Here is a 16,287-nt window from a genome sequence, read left to right on the forward strand (position 1 = left end):
ATAACTCAATGTAAAGAAAACCCAAATCCTCACAATTGGACAAATAGATACCATTATGATAAATGGAGAAAAGATGCAAGATGTCAAGGATTTAATCTTGCTTGGATTTATAATCAAGGCTCTTGGAAGCAGCAGTCAAAAAATCAAATGATGCATTGTATCATGCCACACAAGAACACAAGACACTTCTTTCAAGTGTTGAAGAGTAAGGATGTCTCTATGAGGATTAAGGTGTGCTGAAATCAAGCCATGGCATTTTCAGTCACTTCACATGCGTGTGAAAGCTGGGTATCGAATAAGGAAGACCCCAAAGAATCAAAGCATTTGAATCATGGTGCTGGTGAACAATACTGAAAGTACCATGGACTGCCAGAAGAACAACTGAATCTGTCTTTGGAGAAGAACAGCCAGAATGTTACTCGGAAGCAAGGATGATGGGACTTTGCCTCATGTCATTTGAACGTGTTACCGAGAGAGCAGGCCCTGGAAAAGGACATCATATTTGGTAAAATGTCAAGACAGCAACAAGAGGAAGACCTTCTATGAAACAGATTGACCCCATAGCTGCAACCATGGGCTCAAATACCACAGTTGTGAAGACAACAAAGGAGTAGGCAGTGTTTTGTTCTGTAGTGGAGCACGATGAGGTGGAACTGACTTGATGGCACCTAGCAACAACAACAACAAATATATCCCCATCTGAGCCCTGTAGTTTACTATGATTGTGAGGAAACTGTCTGAGCTTCTCCAGCTCCCTAGGCTGATTACCATAGAGCAAAGGTCAGACATGCCATCGCTTTCCCCCCTATTCTGACACTTCCCCATAGCACTCAACTTCTATGGCTGTGTTTGAAAATTCATTACAGTGCCCACATGGAACTCACACATGAAGTTTATAACTAAGGATTTTATTAGGGTAATTAACAAGTTATAATTCAGGTGTACAATCCAGGTGACAAATGTTTAGGATACAATAATTCAATCAGGATAGCTTTTTATCTCTCTCTCCTGTGCCCACAAACAGGCCCCTCTCTCTGACCCTCAGCCTCTTGGCCTGGCCTCTGCCCTGCTTGGTCAATGTTACAAAAATCTTTTAAGGCTGCTTATAAATGCCCCAAAGGCATGCTACTTCACTATAAGCTTCAATCCAACACTCAACTCTAGCTTTATGGGTCAGCAAGCCTAGCTCCCCCAGTTAGGTGCTGAGAGGTAACCCCCTCCACAAGTTAGCCTGTTTAAAAGCACTCAGCTTTAATTGTTCTGTGGGCTGGAAAATACACCACTCTGCTTCTTGCTCTGCATTTGGGTTCCATTTTTGCTGTTTCTCTATCACTCCTCTGATGCCAACACTATTTCCTGGGTCAAGGAGTTTCTCTTGCTGGTAGAGAAGTCTCCTTTCCTGCTGTTGAGATGGCTGATTTTATACCCAGCAGGAAAGCACTCACAGTTAACATTATTAGCAATCACTCAGAGCTGAATAACATAATCAGATCAGTATTTCCTCTTCCCTACTTACTCATATTCATCAGGGACATCATTTGGGGGAAGTAACAGACTATGGCTAGAAGAGCCATATTAAAGAAGAATTTACTGAATTGAAGATTGAATTTCTTTTTTGTGTATTCTTTTGTTCATCTAAGTGTTAATGATGGCACATTTAATTAGATTTGTTATCTACCTACTTATCATTAATTTATACTCAAATTCCCTCAGCAGTGCACATCTCCTTTCAAGTATCCAAATTCACTAACACACCACACACTATTTTCTATTTTTTCTTGGAGATGTCCCTTTGTGAGCTCTCCTTCCTTTTGCTCCAGTCTAAACTGGCTGAATTTTCAGCATAGCGGTTATCTCATGACCTAATTTTCTATACAAACAGACAAAAATTTCCCTTTGGATTTCAAACCTTCCTTTTTCTTGAATGTGGTAGACAGATTAATAGCTCCCTAAAATGTTCACATCCTAACCCATAGAACCTGTGAATATGTTATTTTACTTGGGGAAAGGACTTTGAAAACTTAAGTTTAGGAATTTGAATTGGTGAAATTATTCTGAATAACCACTGAAGTCACAAAGGTCTTTGTAGGGGAAACCAGGAAAGCAATATCAGTGTAGAGAGAGATTAGAAGGTGATACAAAGGTGTTGTGGTGCTGGCTTTGAAGGGGGCATAGGCCAAAAACTGCAGACTTCTCTGAATACTAGAGAATTCAAGGAAATGCATTCTTCACATCTTTCAGCACGGACGCAGCCTTGTTCACCACTTGATCTTAGTTCCGTGAAACCCACTTGAGAATTCTCTTTCAGAATTGTGAGACAATACGTTTGTGCTGTTTTGAGACACTAAGTTTGTGGCGGTTTGTCAGCACAGCCATGGACACATATGCCATGGGTTATACTTTAAGTTTGGTGAATCACCTCCTCTGGCTTCTTTTTTGAAAAAGAGAGCGAGATTTCTTGATGTTCAAACATACTTTGTGTGTGTGCGTGTTTACCTAAGAGTTCTAAGACCGTCAGCAAGATGGGTTGACAGCGGTTGCATCAGTGGTCGCAAACATAAGAACAATTGTGAGGATGGCACAGGACCGGGCTGTGTTTCATTCTGCTGTGCACAGGGTTGCTATGAATTGACACCTAACAACAACAGGAATTTTTTGACAATGGGAATATGTTTTTCTTCAGGATTTTGAAGTTGGTTTTCTATTTCCTTCTTACTCCCAGTGAGAAATTTAAAACCATTCTAATGCCCAATCCTTTGATTGTGACTGGTGGTGTATTTATTTTTCTCTCTGAAAACTTGTGGTAATTTTTGTTTCAAAGTTGAGAAACTTCTTGATGATGTGCTCTACTATAGATCGTTACCCATTCATTGTCTTAAACATTCCACATTTGAAAAGTCAATCTTTTCTGAATGATTCATTTGGTAAGCTTTCCCTCCCTTTCCCTGTTCGTCCCCTCTCCCCCTCCCATTCTGTTACTTTGACAGTGAAATCCAGTGCCGATCCTCTTCCTCTTTCCTGGTGTTCTATTTCTGCCTCTACATTTTGGGGAATGCCTTATCCACGTTCTCTACCACTGCTTTCCAGTTTATCATTTCTGCCATCTTGTTTTTAATTTTCAAGATCTTTTTTTTGGGCGGGGGGTGGGAGGGCGGTTCTGAGTGTTCCTTAAATTTTCACCATGCCTTTTTCATAAATAAATGATCTTCTCTTCCCTTTCTAGGAAAAAAAGAAGGTCCCTTTAACGTATCTGGTTCTGCATTTGACAGTTCACATTAGTCTTTATTTCCTGTAAGAGGGTTTTCTAAAATGCTTTGTCTATTCATATTTAGAGTGAGGTACTAGAAAGCTGATTGGAAGCTTGGTATGTAAATTTGTGTGAGTGTTTGTGGCAGAAACATAGCTGATCGATGGCATTCAGTAAGGCTTATTTAACCTGGCTCTTTCAAGGTTGGAAGTTCAGCTGTCACTGTGGTAACCCCCTCCCGCCCCATGCTGTTGACTGGTTGCTCCAGAGAGCAATCCCTTAATCCCTTGTCTTGGAGATAGAAGTGTCTGTCTGCCAGTGTTCTTGGAAACAAATGGCAGAAGGAATCCATGCATCTTATTGCTCAGTATATAGACATTCACTTCATCTTTCTGATTTTAATTTGTCTAGGGTCCCAGAATTTCCCTGATTTAATCTTTCCAAGTCTTCTGTGGGTGAAGGAGGGAATTTGTGTTTTTAACAGTGCTTTTTATAGCTCCTTAACAATTTCATCTTGTGATGCCTCCATTACTGAGAATTTCTGGGGTTGTAAATGGCTAAATCAAGGTCCCTGGGTTGTGCAGATGGTTTACGTTTGACGACTAAGGGAGCCCTAGTGGTCTAGTGCTTATGTGTTGGGCTGCTACCTCTAAGCTCAGCCATGCACAAACACCAGCTGCTCTGTGGGAGAAAGACGGGCTTTCCACTGCCTTAAAGAGTTACTGTCTTGGAAATTCACCAGGGCAATACAACCCTGTACTAATGGGTTGATGTGCATCCGCATCAACCTGATGGCAGTGTGTTTGAGTTTGGTTTGGACGACCCTAAAAATTGCACAGTGGTTAAGTGCTCATTTGTTAACCAAATGGTCAGCAGGTTGGAATTCACTAGGTGCTTCTCAGGAGACAAAATGAGGCAATCTGCTTTTATAAAGATTTACAGACTCGAGTTGGAGTGGGACTTAGCAGGCAGGGATTGTTTCCTGATAGTGGTGACCTGTTTCAGTCAAGACTAACGAGGAGCAAACCCTCCAGAACTCAGTACGTATAGAGTCACCGTGAGTTGGAATCAACTTGATTTTTTTTTTTTCGGTTTTGTTTGAGATCCAAGAAATTTGCTTCTTTTGTCCTCTGTGCCCGGCTTAGATGATGTCCTTCTCTGCTCTACAATCTTCTTTCTCGTTCTCAGATTGGATCGCTGCCATCTCCCATTGTGTTCAGTTTATTCTTAAGAACTCTTTGAATCTTTCCTACTTTCTTTCATCTTAGTGAATTTTAAGAGAGAATGATGGGGAAAAATATGTTCAATCTTTCATGTTTAGCTGGAAGTTCAAGAACTTACTATTATTATTCTTTTTAACAACAGCATGTATTGATTTTTTTCAATTTTGTATTATTAAGGCAGATTTATTCTCTAACTTGTAAAATAAACCACATTTTTGGAAGTCATATCGTGAGCCAAGTCCCTTGTGCTATGAGCGCTTTATACCAGAGCTTTCAACCAGCTCTTCTGGTTCATCTTCCTGCTAAGAATTTGTACTTCCGCCCTGTATATATCTCCAGATAATTCCCTTGCAGATTCCCATAGATTTAACAAGAGATCTTATTAAAATGTAGGTTCTACTTCCCTATATCTGGGGCAGAAATACAAATTCTCCAGAGAGGGCCAAACCAGACTGTGCTGTCAGCAACTCTGTTTCACAGGTGTGCTTTGTCGAATCTTCACTCCAGCCTGGTGAGGAAGAGCCCTTGCTGCTGTGTTTGAGCCCAGTGCTGCAGCCACCGTGTCAACCCATCTCCTGGAGGGCCTTCCTCTGTTTTGTTGACCTGCTCCTTTACCAAGCATGAAGTCCTTCTCCAGGGACCGGTCCTTCTTGACCCTCATCTAGTTAATGATGCTTTTGTCCCAGCCCAGCTTGGTGGTCCACGTGGAGAGAGGGGGAAGGGAAAGGGAAGGAGGATGGAAAAGGGAACAAGGGAGAGAGGATGGGAGAGGAGAGGGGGAAAGAGAGTCGAGAGGGGGCGTGAGGAGGAGAGAGCTGTATTGATTTTTAACCAACACATGTGTGGGCTCTGTGTTCACAGTCTCGAATTCTGGAAGTTACTCCCAAGCTTATGAGGTACAAGACAAAGTACATCATAGACTCAATAAATGATATACTTGTTCAACCAATTTTCTGACTGTTGGTAATTGGAAGCTTGAATGTCTATGGCAGCACCGCCATTGCCATGCTGACATCATATTTTGTCACAATTGTTTGGAAATTATTTTCTTAAAAGTACATTGTGGTCAAAGACTATAAAAGACAAAGTTTGCTTTCATAGTATTAAGAGAGCGATTGCTGTGTTCACTTCCTACTTTAATAAAAATTTGTCTTTTATAAAGCAATTTCTGAGAATTTTCCCCTGAAACTTCAACTTAGCACAATATTCCTTGATTGTTAATGTTTTTTTAATTCCACATCATTTTGAATTTACATTTTCAGATTAAGTGGAACGCATTTCATATTCTGCCATGATATAAAGCCTTTGTCCTCAAATGACCTTTTGCTTATGTTTTAAGTCTCATAATACTTTGGGAGAAATCAAAGCAATCTGTGCTAATCTATTATCTATGTTTTTGAGGACATTTATCTTATGAGATATTTATCTACCCTCAATTTTAATCTTTTCATTTGGGAGAGCCCTAATTATTTTAGTCAGCATTCAAACTGATTATCTTTCATCATTTTAATTTTGTGTTTGGAACTTTTCCAGCTTCATTATGTTTGTTTTGAGGTTCATTAACCAGAAAGTCATATGGCACTTATGGTGTGAATTCTTATGAGTTTTCAGTAAGGGTAGAGTTTTACTTTTTGTTTGGCACAGTATATTTCCTGATGACCTCCAGAGCATTTCTGCCTTTGGATTTTTCACTCCAACGTCTTCAGAGCACCTGCATGGTAACTAGATTGACTCCCAGTACAAAATCTCTACCTTTGATTATCTCATTTTTATTTAAGTTAGAAATGAATAGAAACTCAAAGGTTCTTTAGAAGACATACAGCATAGTTCCATGTGAAAGAACAAAATCAAAGGAAACTCAATCATCCAATGTGCAGCTTGTCCAAGGACCCTAGACCCTCGAGTCCTTCCCAGGGGTCTCATTGCACAGTACTGCCACAGCCATGGATTCAAACACAGAAATGATCACCATGATGGCACTGGACCAGGCAGCCTTCCACTGTGTTATATGTAAGGTCCCTTTGAGTTGGAGTTGATTCGATGACAATGAATGGCAATAAAACATTCATACATACCAGTCGCGACCTAGCTGATTTTGACTCACGATGATTTCATGTGTGTCATGGTAGAACTGTACTCGCCAGAGTTTCCAGGGGCTAAAATTTTGTCTGCATATCACCAGAACTTTCTTCCTAAGTGCCTCTGGGCAGATTCAAACTCCCATCCTTTCAGCTAACCATTACCCGCCATTCCCCCACCCCCACCCAACTCCCCTAGAATGCCTAGTCTATCTAAACTTAGGGAAGGCCATGGTTCAATACATTTAGAGAGTCCTCTCTACTCTACTATACCCTCCTTCTCCATCACTCTCAATTTCCTCTAGCATGTATGTGGTCTTTATAATTTCTTACCTCCACCTGTTACCCCACCCCTCTCTCTCTTTAATCTGTGCATTTTGATATGTCTGAAAACAAGATGATTAAAGAATAGAGCTCCATTATGCCTGGTTGCCACTTTTGCTCTATTACTGCCTGTACTCTACACAGCGCTATTATTATTATTTTTAGAAAAAGAAAATTCAGGATTCAAGTCCAAACCCTCTAGTGGCTTCATATTGCACTCAGAAGGAAGTCCAAGTTTGACGGTGACTTACAGTATCGTCCTCTGCTGACATTCCCAATGTCATCTTCATTAAGTCACTGTACTACTAGATAGCCTCGTCTGCCTTCGATTCCTGTAGCGTGCCAAGGTCATTCTTGCCTTTGATCTTCACACACTCTGGTTTTTTGTCCAGAACACGCTGCCCTCCGAGCTTGCATACCTATGTTTTTAAACTTCCAGTAATAAGTTCAGCTGTGCCTGAGAAAAATCTTGCCCTTTCAACCCAAACAACATACTCCTAGCCCCGGCTACTTTCCATTACATCACACAATTTTGTCATTTTGGATTATTTGTTATCATCTGAAATCATCTCCCCGCCCCAGTCATTTGTATACTTTTTAATTGTCTGACTTTCCACTTAAAAATTACTATTTTTGCATGTTATCTCATTCTCTAACCTTTAGCTTCAACTTATCTATGTTGTGGTTTCTGAAGTGAATTTTCTGGTAAACAACAAATAGTTGGACTAAAAATAATTTATCCTGTCACTATCTGCTTCTTAATTGTCAAATTTAGACTGTTTCCAAAGCCACACTCACAGCCTTCAAGGTGATTCTAATTCGTTATGAGTCTGTGGGCGAGAATAGAACTGCTTCTTTGGATTTTTGAGGCTGTACAACTTCACTGGAGCAGAAACCTTCATCTTTCTCCTGATTTAGACCATTTATATCGACAGTTATTGTTAACATGTTAGGGCTTAAGTCTGTCTTTAATTATTTGCTTTCGGTTTGTTTCCTTGTGTGTTTCTTGAAATTCCTACGGAATCTAATCTTGGTTCATGTATAATCTTTTGAATGTAATTCTTTATCTAGTTTTATTAATGGTTGCTCTGGGTATCATTATATCTTTATCTCTATTTCTCTATCTATGAGTTATCCAAGTGTGTTGCTATTAATGTTTTACGTTAAACGAAGTGTGAAAACTTACTTCCATTTAGGGATCTGCATCAGGTTGGTTTTCTCCAAAGAAAGACAACCACAAGGGCGTGTGTGTTCATTTATTCATTTTAGGGAATTGGACAACATGATTGTGGAGACTGGCAAGTCTAAACCCTGTAAGACAGTTTAGCTGACTGAAAATTGTATCAGAGTTGATGTTGCAGTCTTTTCGTTTGTTTCTTTTTTTTTTAGCAACCAATGGATTTTACATTTAATTTTCAGGAAATGGCATCTTGTTTTCACAAGGAGCTGTTCCTTGCTCTTCAAATAGAGGCCACCTTGACTTGAAGGGGCAGCTGTAAGGTTCTACCCAACCTATACAAAATGGAGATGTTTCTAAAGCACCAAGAAATAATACTAACAGCTACACTAATAATAACAACAACAAACATAAACAACATGACAGGACTTGAATAACCATTGAACATAGAGGGGAGCAGATTTTGAATACGCTTAAGCAGCTGGCACTAAGCATACTGGGGGTGCTTCAGACGTGGTGGCAGCAGGGCTGGCCAGCATCAACAACGCCAGACAGAATTCAACTCAGCCTCCGTCCCACATGGCTCCTCAAGCTGACCTTCAGAATACCCCAAGTCACGTCTAGAGAGAACCTTCCAGAACCCCTGCAGGCTTCCATGGCCTGGAAATCTTTCACATGCTCTAGACCATGGGTTTTAGGACAGGATCTTTACCTGCTGTTCCTTAATGAGATTAATTTGTCCATCTCTCACTTCGGAGCTCAGATTATCTACCATTTTACTAGTGCAATTGTCTTGAACCAGGGAGTGAATTTTGGATGCGATGTCCTTCTGCCAACTGGGCCACTTGCTTCTCCGTTTCATCAATTCATCAGTACAGAGGGAGCACAGTTCAGTGTGACAGCCTCGATGAAGCATTCTGAGCAAATAATCGACTGACGCTCATTCTCGAGCCTAGAATTCATGTGGTTAAGAACGCCCTCTCTCGGTGCCCACACCTTCTTTTGCTCTTCCTTTGCCTGTGCCAGTTCTCTGTTTTTGGCACGAATGATTGCTTCAAAGCTCCTCCTGCTGCGATTTAGAGCTTCCATGAGATTCCTGGTGCTCCTGCGGGGCCTGGGCCAGCTGTTGCTTCAAGTCCTCTTTCTCCAAATCCTGGAGATGCTGTTCCTCTTCCTGGAAAGTCCTCTCTGGTCACTCCCCGTCACTTGCTGCTGGGCCCATTCTTCATAAAGCTGGGCTTGTAAATCCTGTAGTTCCTGCTCCATTTCTGCACATTTCTTCCAGCACCCCTCGTGGTTCGGCTTTTTCACATTCAGAACAGCGACTTGGTTTTCCTGCATCTGTGTTTTCAGCTTCAGAATTTGACACAGCACTGTTGTTCTAACATAAAGAAATGTTGGAGGCTTTCAGATCCCTATGATGAAACTCTACATATTTGGGGGGCGGGGGAGGGAAAAAAGAGCCCCTGTGGTCTTCTCCTTGGGCTAAAGAGCAGTCAAGTCAGGATGCCAAACCTCACAGTGCTGACTGGTGACTTCACCATTCTTACACGACTTCACCTGTTGAGTAGGTTCACAAGACATTTTATTCACTCTGGATTGTGGACTTGAGGGACCTTCAGCTCCAGGACCATCTATTTCATCCAAATCACATTTCCTGTTAGTTCTCAAGCCCTTATTCTGTTCCGTCATCTGGTCACTCTCTGAGACAAGACAGGGACATAACCTAGCCCTTCTTCAGTTACTTCATATTCATATTCGGCATCCTCCTTATTTTCCAAAGGTACCCCAAGCTCGGTGAAGTCCCCTTCTGGATGGCATAGGAAGGAAAATGAGCTGATTCCGGGAACCCAAGAGGCAAGCGAATTTTAGGAATAATGAGGGCAACAAATGTATAGATGTGCTTTACACAATTGATCTATGTATTGTGATGAATTGTATGAGCCCCAATAAATTGATTTAAAAAAAAAGAATTTGTCAAAAGGGAAAACAAGCCATGTTAAATTTAAACCTAACTATGTCTGCACTGATCTACTTTCCGAGGCACTCTGTCTGAGGGCCAGGCTATTCATGTCTCTCGACAGTGGTCCAAGGGAGTTTAATGGAGGTTTAATCCCCAGACTATGGGAAGGGAAGGCAGATTCTGTAAATGGATTTTGGGTTTCATTGTCATCCATAGCCTTCTGCAAACTGGATTTCCAGAATTTAAATTATAATCCAATTCCTTCCTTTGATCTTGGATTTTATTTACAATCCTGGAATCACATAGGCTGGCAGGCTTCTTCCATGTGGACTTAGCTGACATCGCTCTTAGATGATTTTTTTCAAAGACAAGCTTTTACAGTCTCACCAGCAGTATAGGAGGGTTCTAGTCTCTCCACAGCCTCACTACCATTTTACTGTTTTCTGTTTTCTTTTGACCTTTGCTCTCAATGCTGGGGTGAGATGATGTCTCCTGGTTGTTTGGGTTGCCTCTCTCTGACGGGTCATAGAAAGGAGCTGTGGTGGCATAGTGGGCTATGCACAGAGCTGCTGAACTCAAGGTCAGCAGCTTGAGCCCCCCAGTTGATCCTTGAGAAAAAGATGAAGCTGTCTGCATTGGTAACAATGTAAAGTATCCGAAACACCAAGGAGCAGTCTTACTTTGTTCTATCCTATTGGGTTGGAATTGACTATGAGCTGGCATTGCCTCGATGACAGTGGTGGTTTTTGGAAGGGTACTGGTGGTTCCATAGGTTATGAATTGGTCTGCTAAGTGCACACTTAGCACTTCAAACCCACCAGCTGCTTCCTGGGAGAATGATGTGGCTGTTTGCTCCTGCAATGACTTAGAGTCTTAGCAACTATTTTGGTCTGAGTCAAAATAGACTTACTACCAATGGGCTTCAGTTTCCTGACTAGTGATTGGAGTCTATTTCTTCATACTTTGTTGTCTGCCTGAATGAGTTCTTGGGTGAAATGACTGCTCACGGCCTCTTCCCGTTTTTCAGTTGGACCATTTGCCTTTTTCTAGTTGAGATGTTAACGTTTTCTATAAAGTTTAGAGATTAGTCCCTCACCTAAAATATCACTGTATCTGAGTGCCTTTAAGATTTTTACTATGTCTTTCGTTTTTAGAAGTTTAACAATCAGGTATGTTGGTGTGTTTCTCTGTGTGTACCCTGTTTGGGGTTTGCTCAGCTTCTGATGTCTGTGGGTTTATGCTTTTCATCAAATTTGGAAAGTCATCTCATGGTTTTTAAAATGCTCTTCCAACCCCACTTTCCTGCTTTGCTCTTTCTGCACATTGGTCATATTAATATGGTATCTATAGTTATAATTCCTTGGGTCCTTGAGGCTCTGTTCATTTTAATCTAAAGTGTTTTTTCCTGTGTTGTTCAGAATTAGCAAATTTTATTGATCTGGCTTTAAGTTCACCGATTCTGTCCTCTGTCATCACCACTCTACAATTGAACCTACTCAGTTCAATACAATTTTTCTCTTCTTTGAGATTATATTTGGTTCTTCATATTTCATTGAGGCTTTTTACATTTTCCTTTGTTTAAAGAGATTTTATAGTTCTTTGTTGAAGTGTTTTTGTGATCATTGCTTTAAAATCCTTATCAGATATTTCTAACACCTAATTCATCTCAGTGCTGCTATCAGTTAATTGTATTTTCTTATTTAAATAGTGATTTCTCCAAGTTTTGACATGATGGATGATTTCCAACTGTACATCGGTACTTTCTTTATTATGTTAGCAATCTCCTGGCCCTATTTATTTATCTTTTTTGTGGCTGCCACTCTTTTTAGATTTATTATGCAGGTTCTGGTCTACTTTTGTTCTTGAGTCCAATGACACCTCAATTTTTAGAGTTGTGGGATGTTATTTTGCTGGGTCTCTCTCTTGAGGCTGGGCTGGCTCCCTTCAGTGTTTTCTAGTGCTGCAAGAGCGGTTGGGGGGAGGGGGAGCTTCTCCAAACCAGCTATCCTGCTGCTTCTCTGTGGAAGGTGGGTGATGGGGATCAGGAGCGCTTCTGGCGCTAAGAACTGGTTGTGGGTTCCGCATGTCTGTGGGGAATGGAATCCACTTTTAGTGCTACCTTTCTAGAGCGCTGGGTCTTTTTTGTTTTCTCTGAGTGTTTAGGATCGTGCTTATTGCATACTCCGTCATTAATACACGGCTTTAACGATTAAATCCGTAGTTCATAGCCTCCCCTTTGCAGCGGCGAGGTGCAAATCTGATGGATAAGCATTAATTATGCATGCTGGAGGATGAACTATTTTTCTGTGAAATTTGAAATTGGAATTAGGCGCAGAAAGTTTCCTGAACGTGGTTGCAATTTGCAAAGTATATGCACAAAAGGTGTGAAGCAGCGACTGTCTGCCAGATCTTTCGGAAAGGCATCTGCAGAGAACAGGAGCAGAGTAAAACAGTATTTGCTGAGATACAGACGCTGAGGGATCAGAAGGAGAGCGTGGAAGGTCCTTCAGTTCTTCACAAAGCCCAGCCCTACTCTGTGCCCTGGCGCTGCAGAAAAACCCTTATCTCCACATCATAGCTTCTTTTTGTGCTTCTGGGGTTGCCAGCTTCTGTTTATGGCTACCGGATTGTCCTATCTAGCATCATGTGCTTCAACAAAACAATGAATTATTTACATGATTATTTTATGTATTTAACAGGGCTGAACTTTGCATAGAAACTATCAGAAAATATATGTCTGCACAATACAAGTGGCTAATTGGAATAAAACCTAAACTCTTAATGGAGGATTTGCTGCCTGTTATTTTTTCTTGATTACACATTGGGTATCATTATTTCCTGGTGCTGCATGTCCTTGTGGAAGAGCAAGAATTATGCTCTTGCCCTATGGGGCAACCATTCGCTATTGTTGACGATCGAAAAGACTTCCTGGGCTATTGATCTCTCACAAACCACTGACATTTTGAGTGGAGATTTTGGAAGAAGAATTCACTATTAAGAAAGCTTTTTTTTTCATGTAAATGCCAAGAGTTGGGCGATGCTCTCCTGGGTAGGAGCAAGGCACAATGTTGAAGCAGGAAAAACTTTTGCAGCATCCGCTTCTCTCAGAGGAAGAAATCTGGCAACCCAAGTCCCCTCACTGCCACAGTGTTTAAAACACACAAGCTTAAAGACAAAAAGAACATGAAATATCGGGTCTTTAAACTAAACCGGCTTGACTAACTCATTTCTGAATGTTCAACCATATTTTCAGGTAGCTGATTTTTGTGGTGTGTGTGTGGTGGGGGTGGGGTAGGCTTTGGTCCCAGGGAGAATTTTAAGTCGGATAAGAGGAAAAAAAATAGATAAACACTGCTGGTTAATTGCAGAGGCAATATACAGTGAACATCAATTACAACAGGAGGCTTTGAAATCAGGGGAAGATAATTTTAAAGAGATCCGTTGTTTTTCTTAATTACAGAGCATGAACAAGGCCAATTCACTGCTCTCCCCAACCATAGATAAAGGGATTTCAGTAGCAGATTATTCAGAACAAGAACTTTACCATCAGTTTTATTCATCAGCAAAACCAAAGAAACAATTGCAGGATGTTCTCTGTTATTTAGCACGGACGAATTTATTGTTTTATGTCCTTGCCTGACATTCCTCCTTGTTTGTTGCCATTAAATGCTTGGCTTTTAGTCCCACAGTGCAGTGCCAAATAAGCAAATGCGCAGGAGTGTATGTTGTCTTACTTAGAGGGTTACTGCAATGTCACCTCTTGCTTAAAACACTTGGTCAACACTGTCTACCAAGTTGAATATAATCCACCCCACACGACACAAGGCCAAGTCGATTAGTGTGAGAAACAAAATAAGTAATTAGTTGTGCAAAAAGCAATATTGAGAATTAATTGTTTGGCAGACTATTTAATACTATTAGTGACTTCATTTTTCAAAGATAATAAAGTCCTATAATGTTATGCGATGATAAAATACTTAAAGTGTCATTTTCTTTTATCAATTTGTGCAAAAGTAAGGACAAATGCTTTTTCTTGGGGTTGCCTGCTTTTCTTCCTTACATAGTCGGTTTATTTTCTGTTAAAAGAACAAAGCAAGTACTGTGGGAAAGGCAATCATTCTACTGTCATGTCACTGCCATGTGCCTTGCGGAGCATGGCATCCACAGATCATTTATTCGCTTAACAGTAATACTTTGGAAGGAGATAAGCCAGATTTTCTTTTGTGCTTTTATAATTCATAAGCATAATTTGGTGACGATAAGATTGGATGCTTCCGTAAGTCACTTTGGCTATCTTTTTCTAACCGTCTGATGAACCTCATTTCACATGTCTTTCAAATATTTCTGCAAATTATTTTACTTTGGACATACATTTCTGGATACAGCATGAGCAGATTTTTCTTCTGAATGTGATTGCTGTGTGCTGGAGGCTCTTGGGTACCTGATTGTCATTTTTCCTCCATGGACTATGGCAGATTTTATGTCAACCTGCACTTGTGTTGGGGTAGGACCCCACCTGTCAATCAGGTCACGGCCTGATGATTCCTCCTTTTTAGAAGAGAGTCACTGGGGATCCCTCCCTTCTCTTTTTGCTCTGTTTCCTTCCTGCTTGTTAGGACTCTGTGTCTGCCTCCCAGGGAGGCCCCAAGTAGGCTACCTGACCCTGAGAACTATTGGTGCCCTGCCATGTTTCCACTGACCTTGGATCCATTTGACTCTGCACCCACCTCCCTGTGATCTTCCTGCATCCTCTTTCATCCTTCTGCATCATTGAGCTACGTAGCTATGTGCCTGTGCCAGATACACTCACTCTAATAAGGTCTACATACCTCTCTTAAGTTTTCTTACTCGTAAAATCAAAATAACTAAATTATGGACATGGTGAAGTTTAACTCATCATGTGACAAGTTTTCCAGAAGTCCCTATAAAAAATGCTTTGCTTTTAATGTATTTTTATTTGCTAGACTGCATCAGATGGTTTACATTCTATGATTGACTAGGTTCCATTTTATCAATACGTTAGACAGAGTTCTCTAGAGAAACAAAACCAGGACACTTATGATTATATATATAAAATACAAAATAAACAGCTATTTAGTCTATAGAGCATTACAAATAGCTCAGTGCAACTCACTTCCGTGAGACAGCTAATAAACTGGCAGTCCTTCAAGTCTTGAGGGCCACCGGGTACAAGTCAAGGAAGTAGACACCTGAATCCTCTGTAGAGTAATTCAGGCAATCCAGTCACCAGCAGCAAACAGCAAGACAGGTCACTAATAGTCAACCAGATGACAAAGTCCAACAGTCTCCAGCTCAAGCGATGTATACTCCAGTAGCATGGTGATGCAGGTCTTTGGAGGAACCTCAAACTACAGTGACACAGTCCATGACCACAGTACATAGGTGTCCCACAGGTAGTATGGCTTGCAAGTTGGGGCAGAGAACCGGCTAAGGCAGCCGCACACTGGTCCGATTATCAAAGAGCAAGAGACAAGAAAGGCAAGGCTCACTGAGCCATTTATCTTTTTGCCTTTAATCCCACATGTGTTCATTGGCCAGGTTGGCACAAAAAACATACCTGTCGCAATCAATAAATAATCAAGTATAGACACTTTGGAGTGTTGCTATCCATTTATTTGACTTGTGTGGTATTGAATATTTTATAAAGCTACATCTGAATGTTCTTTATCTTGTATGATTAGCTCTGTGTTTTATGATGACACAAATTCATTTGCTTAGAGCTAATAGTCAGGAATACAGATTTTAACCTCACACTATGAACACAGTTGGCAGTTCAAACCCACCAGCCATTCCTTGGGAGAGAGATGAGGCTGCCTGCTCCTTCCCATAAAGATTATAATCTCAGAAACATTTGATAGGATTCCTATGAGTCAGAATCCACTCAGTGGCAATGGGTTTGGTTTAATATTAAATATTGGGTTGTCATTTTTTAGGTGCTATTGAATTAGTTCAGACTGGCAATGACCCAATGTACATGAGAACAAAATATGGCCCAATCCCGTGTCACACTCACAATTGTTATTGTTTTCGCCCATGGTTGCAGATAATTTGTCAACTCACCTCTTTGAGAGTGTGTTAGTCTGGGCTGCCTAGAGAAACAAATTCATGGATACTCATGTGTCTATAAGAAAGAACTTCATATAAAAGAGTAATTGTACATTAAGGCTTGAAGGTAATCAAGCGGCCATCAAGCTCAGAAGCAACAAAGCCCACATGGAAGAAGCACACCAGCCTATGCAACCACGAGGTGTCGA

The 16,287-nt window shown here is 40.9% G+C and overlaps 1 pseudogene; it reads right to left on the reverse strand.

Moving 5' to 3' along the window:
• Nucleotides 1-8,743: 8,743 nt before the first annotated feature.
• LOC101655920 overlaps nucleotides 8,744-16,287 on the reverse strand; it is a 44,521-nt pseudogene continuing 36,977 nt past the window's right edge.

The sequence above is a fragment of the Echinops telfairi genome, unplaced genomic scaffold, assembly GCF_000313985.2.
Source record: "Echinops telfairi isolate 266 unplaced genomic scaffold, ASM31398v2 ScPeMD7_7469;HRSCAF=8507_1, whole genome shotgun sequence".
In the NCBI taxonomy this organism is placed as follows: Eukaryota; Metazoa; Chordata; class Mammalia; order Afrosoricida; family Tenrecidae; genus Echinops; species Echinops telfairi.